The 13,500-nt window shown below is 31.6% G+C and overlaps 2 long non-coding RNA genes across 2 annotated transcripts; one reads left to right on the top strand and one right to left on the bottom strand.

The window, feature by feature from the left end:
- Positions 1 to 1,358: 1,358 nt before the first annotated feature.
- On the bottom strand, positions 1,359 to 5,207 carry LOC143049751 (uncharacterized). The gene is made up of 3 exons (XR_012970302.1): positions 5,078 to 5,207; positions 3,231 to 3,316; positions 1,359 to 2,136 (listed from the first exon to the last, which is right to left on the bottom strand). It is a non-coding gene; the product is annotated as an uncharacterized LOC143049751 (long non-coding RNA).
- A 4,635-nt stretch (positions 5,208 to 9,842) lies between these two features.
- LOC143048947 (uncharacterized) lies at positions 9,843 to 12,862 on the top strand. Its single transcript, XR_012969952.1, has 2 exons — positions 9,843 to 10,427; positions 12,175 to 12,862. It is a non-coding gene; the product is annotated as an uncharacterized LOC143048947 (long non-coding RNA).
- The last annotated feature ends 638 nt before the right edge of the window (positions 12,863 to 13,500 follow it).

The raw sequence follows: 13,500 nt of genomic DNA, 5'->3' as shown, positions 1-13,500 counted from the left end.
ACATTTATCGACAAAAGAGAGGATTTCAGATTCCCAATTGCAAATTTCCATTTCTATGTAGTAACATTACATACGGTGTATATATCTCCTAGTTGATGCATTATACCCGGGCTTGTATTTTTCATTTTTAGCCTTAGCTTCTATGTTGCGTGGTTGGTGGTCGACTTATTTGATACGCTTCTCAAACAAACAAGATACCATAAGGATGATTGTGGCTTTTATATTAGAAAGATCATATCATAGGGGAACATATATACTATGTTTCAAGTTGATTAGACTGCAACTTCATCAAAATCTACCTTGACCAAAAACTTTAACCTGAAATTCTTACTATCATTTTTTATGTTCAGTGGACCGTGAAATTGGGGTCAGAAATCTAATTTCGTATTAATATTAGAAAGATCATTTCATAGGGAACATGTGTACTAAGTTTCAAATTGAATAGACTTCAACTTCATCAAAAACTATCTTGACCAAAAACTTTAACCTAAAGCAGGACAGACGGACAGACCAGAAAACCAAATGTCCCTCTACTACCGTAGGTGGGGCATTATAAATAGGATACCACTGGCTAATACAATGATTTATTGTTAAAACCCATGTCACTAAATGCTGTATGAATGGATGAATTCCATGTTGTTAATTTTTTGTGTCGTCTCTTGTAGAGAGTTAAACAGTCTCCGGGACAAGTTTGCAATTCCGCTGAGTGCAAAAGTTGTCACCTTAATTTTTGGAGTTAAGTCAAAATGAAGTTGATAACTTGGTTGGTATTGGTTACCTGATATTTTTGGCTCTAGCACCACTGTTGAAAAAGTTATGCCCCTTTTTTCAACAATTTCCTCAGAGGAAAATTAGTTTTCCTCAAGGGAAATCAAATTTCCCTAAGGGAAAAAGATTTTTCCTCAAGGGAAATTGTTTTTTCCTCAAGGGAAAAAGATTTCCCTTAGGGAAATTGCTGCATAAATATTTCCTTTGAGGAAATTCTATTTCCTTAGAGGAAATTCTATTTCCTTTGAGGAAATTCTTTTTCCTTTGAGGAAATTTGCGGCTTCAAATTTTCCTTTGAGGAAAAACTTTTTCCTGTGAGGAAATTTGTAGCTTCAAATTTTCCTTGGAGGAAATACTTTTTCCTGTGAGGAAATTTTTGACAAACACTTTTCCTTAAGGGAAAATTCAAGACAACAAATTTCCTCTAAGGAAATCATTGTTCTTCAAATTTCCTCTAAGGAAATTTCTGAACATCAAATTTCCCTTAAGGAAATGTTTTCCCTTATTTTTACTAGTTAAACATTTCTTCACTATACCATGTATACAAACAGTGTGAATATAATTTTACAAGACTGAATAATTGATACAAATGATATTTAAAACTTTAATAAATGTTTGACTCAACATTTTAATGACATTGAAAATTCATACAGTCTGACTGTTTAGGTCTAGGTATGACAGGTATTGTTCATACTTTTTATATAACTTTAACTTTGATTGATAACAAAAATTTGTAGCAAAGGATTCTGTTTTCTTTGTAATTGTTTCAATCCAATACATTAATAAGCAACCAATTGGAATGTCATATCATTTATGGTGTTCTAAAGAATTTGTTTATATTTGCAGATTAAATAATAAAATAAACACGTCTTTTCCTGTTATTTTAAATTAAAATTTTCTTCTGTTTCAGCTTGTGTACAGTTATTCAATCCACTACGTAAGAATTCAGTGAATACATTATTCCATTCACTAAACATTTTTGCAAATTGTTCTTCAATGATCTTCTTCCATATATATATTTGATATGAAACAATGTATGAGGGAGTGATGTAAATGTGTGGATAAAACTGGTATTCCTTTTTTTAACAACAAAATAGATTTTTTTCTGCATTTCTCCTTTCTTTCGACTAATATATATAATATGTTGTTGCTTTTATACAATAGTGTTTTTGTGTATCTAGGATAGAACTCCATTTTGTTTATGGCCATTATCATGTGATTATGATAAAATTTCCTATTTCTTTTTTGCAGGAAAGCACACATTCCAGTTCAAATTAATCCAATTGCGCACTATGTAGATACATTTCAACTTTAAGTTTCCTCTTCAGTAATGACCTATTGATCATGAAAACCAAGATGTCTGATCACCTATAAATACAAAAAATAAAAAAATAAAATGTTATAAATGGAGAGAGAAAGAGTAATAAAAGTTTATTTTGTCATGTTTATTAACATTTTAAATATATTTCCTTTCTTACTTGTGAATGCTTTTGTCTATAGTTCTTATATTAGTTGATTTTGTGCATTTATCAATCTTTCAAGTTGAGGCAGTTTGTTCTTTATATTATATATATATGTTGAGCTGTTAAACCACGTTCTAAAGTAAGGGTAGGGTTGAGTGCTCATAAACCTGTTTTTTATTACATGCATTAGTTTTTATGAATTTTTAACTTAACCTGTCAGTTACTGTGAGTACTTAACTTTGTGTCTTTTGAATTAAGGGAAATGTATAAATTTCTTGCTTACTGTAAACCAACTAATTTTCGTGAGCGATTTATTTTCACAAGCAATTTATTTTCGCATTTAAAAATATAACATGCATATAAATTGTCGGGACTGTTTTTCATATATGTATCTTTCCTTGTTCATTTATTAAAATACATTAAGTAAAATTGAAAACCACAAAAAAAAAATAGCTGTGATGTAGACTAGAAAGTATAAAATGCAAAATAAAGTATTCGCGAAAATTTAGTTGGTTTACAGTAGTCCAGTCTGTGTTTTCAGGAAATTTAAATCATTGGTTGTCTGGTGGAGGGTTGTCTTAATGGCAATCATGCCACATCTTATATTTAATATAACCTTGCCATATTCCTATTGTGCCTGTCCAAAGTTTAGAGCCTGCAGTTTTTGTCAGTTTAGTCTGACACTAAAATTTAGTGGTTGTTGTTGTTTCATACTTTTCATATTTTTTTTTTGTAATTTATTTTGTTATAAACTAGGCATTTAGTTTTACAGTTTTGATTGTTTCAATTTTTCATCTGAGGGTCTTTTATAGCTGCCTACTTTGACTATAGGGTACAGATTTTCTCATTATTGAAGGTCGTCACAGGCCTACAATTGCTTTCTTTTAGCCATGATCAATAGTTTTCATATTTAATATACCACATCTTTTAATTGTTATAGTAATCATGATAACTGTCTTTCAAGTTCAATAACTTTTTTAAAAATAAAAGTGGCCTTACCATTTAGGTTTAGTTGGCTTGTGCAAATTTTAAATTGCCTATCATTTCTGCTGTTTATAATTCTTAATTCTTCTATAGTTTTTGTCCTATACATAAAAGAGTAAAAGTTAGTATTGAATGACATCTTGCATCAATGTTTTTTTTGCTGTTTAATGTACATGATGTATATTAATGTGTGTTTAATAAAAATCTGTACCATGAGTGCTTGATAAGCTTGTTGCCCTTTTAGTTGGTCTTTATGCTATAAATGAATTTTAATGATCAACTAGAAAAACTATGAGCACTGCACAAATAAGACCCCCCTCCAAATCAAACAAGAGTGCACACGCTGAAATGTCTCGCATTCTTTACTAATCATTGATATTATGTTGATAGTCCTAAGTATAAAGCCTTATTAAAAACTGTCACATAAACTTAACATTAACCAAGATAACTAAACAAAGACCAATGAACCATGAAAATGAGGTCAAGGTCAGATGAACCATGCCAGGCAGACTATGTACAGCTTACAATGCTTCCATACACCAAATATAGTTGACCTATGGCATATAGTATTAAATAAAAAGACCAAAACTCAAAAACTTAACTTTGACCACTCAATCATGAAAATGAGGTCAAGGTCAGATGACATTTGCCCGCTAGACATGTACACCTTACAATCATTCCATACAACAAATATAGTAGATCTATTGCATAAAGTATGAGACAAAAAGACCAAAACACAAAAACTTAACTATAACCACTGAACCATGAAAATGAGATCAAGGTCAGATGACACCTGCCAGTTTGACATGTACACCTTACAGTCCTTCCATACACCGAATATACTAGACCTATTGCTTATAGTATTTGAAATATGGACTTGACCACCAAAACTTAACCTTGTTCACTGATCCATGAAATGAGGTCAAGGTCAAGTGAAAACTGTCTGATGGGCATGAGGACCTTGCAAGGTATGCACATACCAAATATAATTATCCTATTACTTATAATAAGAGAGAATTGTGCGAGTATAATCGTGATAATCATGCACAAGATTGACTTTTAAAAGCCTATATATATATTGAAATTTTCTGAAAAAAAAGCATGCATTTATTAATATGACCAATTTTCAGAAAGATGCGAGATGATTTATATAATTGTAATTTCAGGAATTTACAGTAAAGGCTTTTAACCCCACTGCATTTTGCACTTTTCCCAAGTCAGGGGCCAGAAGTTATGGCCTTTGTGACCTTTGTATGATTTTTATTTTAGTTTCTTTTTTTTACATTGAGGAGTTTAGTATCACGTCCATTATCACTCAACTAGTATACATTTTTGTTTAATGGCAAGCTAAAGCATGCCTCACAGGCACGGATCCAGGGGGGTCCGAGGGTGGGAACCCCCTCTTTTTTTTTGGACGATCAATGCATTTGAATGGGGACATGTAGTTGGAACCCCCCCCCCCCCCCATTTGTCCTGGGTTAGGAACCCCTCCATTAAATGGCTGGATCCACCACAGCCTCAGGTTGTGCGATTTTCTCGTTGCATTGACGACCCATTGGTGACCTTTGGACGTTATCTGCTCTTTGATCAGGTTTTAACTCTTTGACACATTCCCCATTTTCAATTTTATTTTCAGTTCTATAATAAATGTTAGACTTCTTGTTGATTTGGTTTCACATTTCGGCTTCGTCGGAGGAAAGCGTCCCAGAAATAAAATAGCCTTGCAAGACGTCATAATTATTTGGACTAGGTTTTCACCACCACCAATATTGTAAAGAGTGTCGCACTGTGGAAGAAACGAGTTTGGCGCGTTAACAAAAATATAATTGTCTGCGCTGACAGGTTAGTATATGTGTGCATACCAATATTAAAATTTTCTAAGCCTTCTTTTTGGATATTTTGTCCATTTCTTGGTAAAATACTATCAGACCTCGAGTGCTGTTGTTTTACAAAAACGATCAAGTAATGTAGGGGAAAGAAACTAACTTAAAAGACCAAAATAAGCCACAACTAATGGGGCAAACTCCGGACAGAGATCGTTTCCGTTCCGGAACTTTTTTCCCTTACTCCATCATTTCTTTATCGTCTCTTATTATAATGACAGAACGGGCTGTGGAGTTATATGATTATCGGCGATATGAATTTCATATATAAATTTTGAAATATTCTAATTTATCCATGTTATCTTGTCCACTCCATAATTCCATAAATTTGTCCTATTACTGTACTCAAGGATTTGTATAGTTAGAAGGATTAGAATCTTGCTGTACTATATAACGGATTTTTATATATTGAACCAAAAGTTAATTTGAAAATAACTTCTACAACATTGTGAATATATTGGTTTCTCAAACCGCTATGGCTATTACATTATAAAAGAAAATGGTATTCATCTTCAAATGTTGAAATAAAGATAAATTGTAATAAAAAGGCATTGGCATCAGTAATAAAGGTATCTGTCATAGTACACAGTTATGATGATTCTCTTTTTGAAAAATAAAAAAACGGTATGTTATTTCATAAAATAGTATTTACCTCTTGAAGTCTTTCTATAATAGTTCTGTAATCGGGTTTTGAAGAAACCCACGGACGCCACATTGTTTACTCTCAAATATCTTTCAAGGTATAATAATAGTATGTACACTCTTGTGTTAATAGGAAATGAAATCTCAGAAGCATTTTTTTTCTCAATTTGTATTTCAAAATTGGCTTCTTAAAAAAAAAAAAAAAAAAAAAAGAAGTTTATTTAGCAATTTCCTTCAAACAAAATAAAACAAAGGCAAAGTAAACACAAAATTCAATTTTTAATTTTTCTTTCATCATCTTGAAATTATACCACGCTAAACCGTTAGGTTTATTCAACAACTACCATTAACTAATCAATTAGTAACGATCAAAGACAATTGTTTATTCGATAAGGTTGATTGGACATGATAATTGTGAATTTGCAATATGCCGTTGTTCACGTGTCGAATGGCACGCGCTGATAAGAAAAGGCATTTAAGTTCAAAATTACAATATCTATTGATATCAAACTTTATAATTATGAGTAATATACTTATATCTTCTTATATTCATGTTTTGTGTGGTCCTTAAACATCGTTTTAGTGTCCTTAGTTCAAAAACTTTCTTCTTAGTGCACTAAGTAGTCCTTTGCGGTATTTCTACACACTGCCACTGGTACATATATGGCTTCATCGTTAGGCTAATAAAGAATTACCTTAACTGATAAAAAGGTAATGAATGTGAATTTGTTAAGAACTTTTTCTAAAATATTTGAACAATGATAAAAACATTATCCTTGCCTATTTGTCCACTTACTAAAAAGGTATGGCCAATGTCCGGTTTATTTGTTTCGTTATTTGGTTCCCATGTTCAAATAAATTGATGCATTTAATAATAAATCCTTGCTAATATAGAAAAGCAACTCAAACTTCTCATCTGGACTTTAATCTGTATATATCGGCCCCTTCTCTATTTTGGGATTGAAAAAAAAATATCTTTAATAAAAAATGCGGTTTTGAGCCAATTTCTTTCTTTTTAATTTGGTAACACGTTAGGCAATCAGTGACACTAATATAGTATATTACCAATAATAAGGCCATATATTTAAAGCTGTTCAAAATTCTGTACATTATATGTACGTGTATCAGATCGAACACTTTTTTTTTAATTGTCGTATATATAAAAAGAATTACTATAAGTTATCTAGTATGAAATATGTCCACTGGACCGACCGTGCAAGTACTGTATATATAGCTAGTCAAGGTCGTTAAAAACTTCCATTTGTTGTTGTCCACTGGAAATAAGCTCTTTAAAACACGAATCCCCGTTTATACTCAATGCCAAATTTATTTGTTAATATTTTTTAATCTTTCTCTTATGATTTTATCATAATATCTTTTTTGATTTTTTTTTGTGTGGTTGAACATGAAATTGACACCGATGCTACAAAGAGAATTTGTTTAATGTCATCTGTTGCAATATATACTAAGTATTACACGTGGACAGGATGTTCCCCAGAAAATAAGTTATACACACCCGAAGGGTACACGCTAATGTCATATGGAAAATTACTGGGTCACCTGTAAGATGGTAATCAGCCATGCGACTAATCTGGTGACTGACTGACCATGTCACTACGCTATAAAAAGTTTATCGTGAGATCGAAATGAAATATTCATTTTAATTAAAAATTTAAGAACTAAAGGATTTATCATTATTATGAAGTTAAATAATTCAACCAAATCGTATTATCCAAAAAGGTTATATACATATATGTTTTATCTATACCGGGAAAAAATTAAAACTGTATTTATAATTTAAATTTATTTTATAGAAATCCTTGTCTCTTGAAATGGAACTCACGCATGCCTAATTAAGATTTATAAATTTATTTAAAAATATAACAAATATTTAGATTTGATATTAAATTAAAGTTACCTTTCCGTGCTATAATTTATTTGATATGACATGAATTTAACTATTTTTGTTGAGGGATTTAAGGGTTTGTCCATACAGCGTGTATGTTATTAGTATTTCACATGTGCATGTCCTGTTTTCGCCTTGAAGCTCATTATACAGAGTGTTTCAGACAAGATTATGAAAATAACGTGCACGATACTTTTTTCGATCATCGTGAAGTGACAATTTTAATTCCCATTCCTCCATGCATTCGACCCCTGTTCAATTGTATATTTATAATTCCTCGTGCTTTTAATTACCCCTCTACGTGATTACCGTTATGCCAACAGAAACCGGGACTTGATTTACATGTAAAATCAGGGGCGGATCCAGCCACGATAAAGGGGATTAAACAACTACATGTCTCCATTTAATAAGGGCTGTCGTTATCGCTGGGTTTCTCTGACCTCACCAGAGACATATATACATATATGTGTATATATGTCTCTGCCTCACCCTATTCATAAAATTTAGATTTCAAAAGTGTATACCTTTTCATATATTGTGTAGGTTAAAATGATTGCTCACAAAAGGGGAGTCCAGCCCCCGGATTCCACCCCCTTCTACCCGCCACAGAATATGAAATTGTTATTTAAAAGTCACATACTAGTACTAGATCCGAGCACCTGTTTTGGGATACATATACACATAGCTAATTTACCGTAAATAACTGCGAGAAAATGAATAATACACAAGTTGATAATTGTCTCTTCTCTGCTAATTAATGTGCATGCAATATAATATTCACTCTGATTTACTTGTGAGACCACCGACACTAATAAAATTTACCTCGATTAATACCCTGGGTATTACATCTATGGTGCTCCGTTACTGGGAAGATCATATCGGATCCGATCAATTTATTGGTTCCATTCCCCCAATTGGAAGTCAACACGGCTCCTTAGAAAAAATGCATTGCAATGCGCCATAATTATCTGGACTACTAAGTACTTCCATATAACTTCGAAAGCAGACAATAATTTATTTTACTGGATGAGATTGGGCTGACGGATTTTTAACGGATGGTAATTTTTATTTATATAGCACAAGTTTACAAGGCAAGATTATTCACCTTTTTCACCCTACAAATCAAGATTATTCACCTTTTTCACCCTACAAATCAAATGGTTGCCTCCTTACACCTACACGACCTAAAACATATTCATATGAACATATGGTATCATTCAATTTGTGTGACAACTCTGAGTGTAAGATTGACGGGGAGGGATCCAGAACTTTTCATTTTCTTTTTGGAAAAGGGGGGGGGGGGGATGCTTGCTCCAGTCATGCTTCAGTGATACCCTATATAGTCAACAAAAAATTTTACACGAAAAGGGGGGGGGGGATTTCTCTATTTTCAGGCATAGGCTCATATAAATTTGCCTGTTGAAGAACTGAAATAAATATGAGATGGCTAATAAGTTTTCAGCTGCTTTACATTAATATACATCATATATACATATATGTGACATACACAATTATATATAGAGCCATTTAAAAAGCTATTTTTTGCAATACTTAATTAATGTAGGATCAAATCTTGATACGTGTAGTTGAAGTTGTTCAAAGTTAAACATAAGAATGACCATATAGTTTTTAATGTATATATGCTATATATTGCCATGAAACTAGGTCATTGTAGGTAAACTGTCATCTATTCCCTTAAATCTTAGTTCACGCCAAGTTTGATTAAAATTAGTCGAGTATATCTACCATGTCTACTCTATTAGGTCTCTAGTTTGGATAGTGTTTAACTTGCAAATTAAAATCATACTACTTCCAAATTTATTTCTTTATTAAAAATATTATGGATGAAATACCAAGTAATTAAGAGGATGAAATTAAATTGGATGAAATGTGGCAAATTTTTTAGGTAAAGTAGTAATTTGATAAAGTTTAAAAAGGTAAAATATTAGTATGTCTGAAGTTGTCAAACTTAATTATAGACCCTTTAAAAATAAAATTATCCTTATTTCGAGTTATAGCTTATAGATTTTTCTATAATGTTGATCAGGGGTGGATCCAGCCATTATTAAACAGGGAGGGGTCCCAACCCAGAGTAAAGGGGGGGGGGGTCCAACTACTGTATATGCTCCCATTGAAATGCATTGCTCGGCAAAAGAAAAGGGGTGGTTCCAACCCCTGCCCCCCCTCCCCCCCAGTCCAATTTTACCTCACTGTTCTAGGAAACAAAATAGTCCATTTTTTTCCTGATTTTTTTTAGGGACTCAATTTTTTCTGTTTGATTATAGATTTATGCTGAATTGAAACATATTTATCTGTATATAGATTTAAAAAAAATCTTGCATCTTTTTGGAGATATCAATCCAGGAAAGTGGAAGGATTTCATGTTTACTGGATGTGGTGTGGCCTAGTGAAAACAGCAAACAGAAAGTAGAAAAAAAATGTTTTGACTTCAGGGTTACATAACTTTTTATTCTTCGTGGCATGACCCACTTTTTCCCCGATTAAATCACAATTTCACATTAGTACATACATGATATGAACATGAAAATGTTTTCCTATGTAGCATTTTTTATTTTTTTATTTTCAAAGATCAGCTGTTTAGCATGTAAGCCTATGGAGCAGTCAATTACAAGACTGCAACCTAAAGAAAAACACATACTGATGTTTAATAATAGTTTTTACCCTTTTTATGTTTAGGACAAGAAATATAGAAAAATATAAACAGTTAAAATAGAAATGAGCGACAAAACAAGAAAAACAGAATACAACAAGGCCTAAATGGTAAGACCACTTCTATATACTGCACAATCATGTAAATTCAGAAATTATTGATATGTTGATTGCATTTATTATTGTGATTTTTCACAAATGGACAACTTATTGTGATTACAAAAAAAATCTGCATAAAGATCTATATATATATATATATATATAATATATATATATGTTTTTGTTATCAAAATATGAGTTCTTATTTTTGCGATACTCACCCAGTCACATTATTCGCATTACTAAAAACCTCTCGATAATTTCTGAATTACAGTAATAAAAATAATTGCCTTTAAATGATGACATATATAAAAATAAGAAGATGTGGTATGGTAAATGAGTGACTTATCCACCAGAGTTCAATGCAGTGAATGCAAGAAATTAAAGGCCAATGATGGGCCGGCCTTCAATAATGAGACAACACTTCCTTTATAGGTCAGCCAATAAAGATCCCAACATGAAAAGATTTAAACAATCCAAAAGAAAAAGTAAAATCACAAAAATACTGAACTTAGAGGAAAATCAATTCGGAAAGTCCATAATCACATGGCAAAATCAAATAACAAAACGCATCAAAAACGAATGGACAAGAACTGTCATATTCCTGACTTGGTACAGGCAATTTCAAATGTAGAAAATGGTGGATTAAACCTGGTTTTATAGCGCTAATCCTTTCACTTTGATGACAGTCTCATCAAATTCCGTTATATTTACATTGTTGCGTTAACTAAACAGACACAATAAATAAAATAGTACAAATATGGGTACATCAGTCATCATCGTATAACAATTTTAAAAGGAACAATTTTACAGAACACAAACACATCTATCTACAAACACATTCATCATGTTCATTGATTTGTGTGTCTGACGTCGGAAAGTTTTATACGTCACATAGATTTGTCGTTCAATGTGCATACAAACAATTTTAAAATTTACATAGGCAATGTTAGCATATAGGGCAAAAAAATTAAAAGTATGTAAGAATAAATTTCAGAAATAGACAGAGATTGAAAGTTGTCCAAAAGTTATATAGAATTTATAAGAATCCACAAATAGATAATTCCACTACGCAATGAATGATTTTGACGTTTATGGTTCAATGTATTTTGTAATTCATAATAGAAATATACCATAATGACATAAAATGAACAATATCATACTGATGGGATCTTTTAAAGTACAGAGTCACGTTATAAGAACCAAAGAAATACAAAAAGTCGCATATACAAAACACGCCACCAAAAAATGAAAGACAATACAAACACATTGACAAGATGTATAAGTACAGAGCCACGTCAAACGGATATCACATAAAACCATTCAACAGTAAAAGTAATATTAATGATAGTACAAAGACAAATGAAAGAACTATAACACACGTTGTTAAGATGATAAACAACATCAGTACGCAGAATCTATACATCAAGACCATCGTGTATTATTTGTGAAGTTCAACATATTCAAAGTCAATAACAATCAACCTTACCATAATATAGGACAGTGGTTCAAATAATACAACATATGAACATTCTATAACAACTAATGCAAGTGGCTCAACTTTGAATATCACTGCAAGCCACTAAACAACGAATATTAAATCTTGGACACAAAGCACTGAAATAAGAGAACTCATAAGTAAGAATATCAAATGAAAGTTTCTCAAATTTTTTATTAAAACATGATAAAATAAGCTTATTTATATTACTGTTTTTTTCTCCATTTATAACATATTTTTTTTAATTTTGTGTATTTATAGGTCAGATTTCTTGGTTTTTATGATCATCAACAGGTCCTGCAGGTCTATACTGAAGAGGAAACTTAATTGTTAATACTTCTCTACATAATCATGATAATGTGCTAATTAGATTAATTAATGTGAAATGAACTGCACTGTGTGTTTTTCTGGAAAAAGAAATAGAAAAAATTCTACAAAATTGCTATAAACAAAATGGAGTACATGTACTATCAAAGATGCGCAAGAACACAATTGTGTAAAATGTAACAACCTACATATTCACTGATGGATTATGGAGAAATTAAGAAAAAAAATAGTATCTTTGTCATGTTTGTTGTCGAAATAAACACCTGCTTTATCCATTCATGTACATGGCTCCATCATATCAAATATACAGAGAAGATGTTTGAAGAACAAGTTGCAAAAATTTATTCAGCCAATTGAAAGATGATGTCTTATTGATGGAATTATTTATGCACTGAACTGTTATGTAGGGGGTCGAATAATTGTACACAGCAGCTGAAACAAACGACAAATTATATGCAAATGTGAGCACAATATTAATAACATCACAAATGGTATGATATTCATAGTGTTTTGCTTATTATTGTATTGTCTTAAACATGTTATTAACAGTCAGCCTTTTGTTTTTGTCATGTTTGTATGTTTAATACTCACCATGAAAATTTGTATTAAAGTTTTAATTATCTTTTGTATCAATAATTCAGTCTATGAAAAATTATATTTATACTGTTTGTACTGTTATGAAGTTTTCATAGAGGAAAAATAGGGGAAATCATTTCCTTAAGGGAAATTTGATGTTCAGAAATTTCCTTAGAGGAAATTTGAAGAACAATGATTTCCTTAGAGGAAATTTGTTGTCTTGAATTTCCCTCAAGGAAAAGTGTTTGTCAAAAATTTCCTCACAGGAAAAAGTATTTCCTCCAAGGAAAATTTGAAGCTACAAATTTCCTCACAGGAAAAAGTTTTTCCTCAAAGGAAAATTTGAAGCCGCAAATTTCCTCGAAGGAAAAAGAATTTCCTCAAAGGAAATAGAATTTCCTCTAAGGAAATAGAATTTCCTCAAAGGAAATATTTATGCAGCAATTTCCCTAAGGGAAATCTTTTTCCCTTGAGGAAAAAACAATTTCCCTTGAGGAAAAATCTTTTTCCCTTAGGGAAATTTGATTTCCCTTGAGGAAAACTACTTTTCCTCTGAGGAAATTGTTGAAAAAAGGGGCATAACTTTTTCAACAGTGGTGCTAGAGCCAAAAAATTTTAGGACAAATATCAGGGAACCAATACCAACCAAGTTATCAACTTCATTTTGACTTAACTCCAAAAATT

The sequence above is a fragment of the Mytilus galloprovincialis genome, chromosome 10 (assembly GCF_965363235.1).
Source record: "Mytilus galloprovincialis chromosome 10, xbMytGall1.hap1.1, whole genome shotgun sequence".
In the NCBI taxonomy this organism is placed as follows: domain Eukaryota; kingdom Metazoa; phylum Mollusca; class Bivalvia; order Mytilida; family Mytilidae; genus Mytilus; species Mytilus galloprovincialis.
The sequence above is the reverse complement of the archived record's forward strand: the minus strand, read 5'-3'. Positions and strand labels throughout refer to the sequence as shown.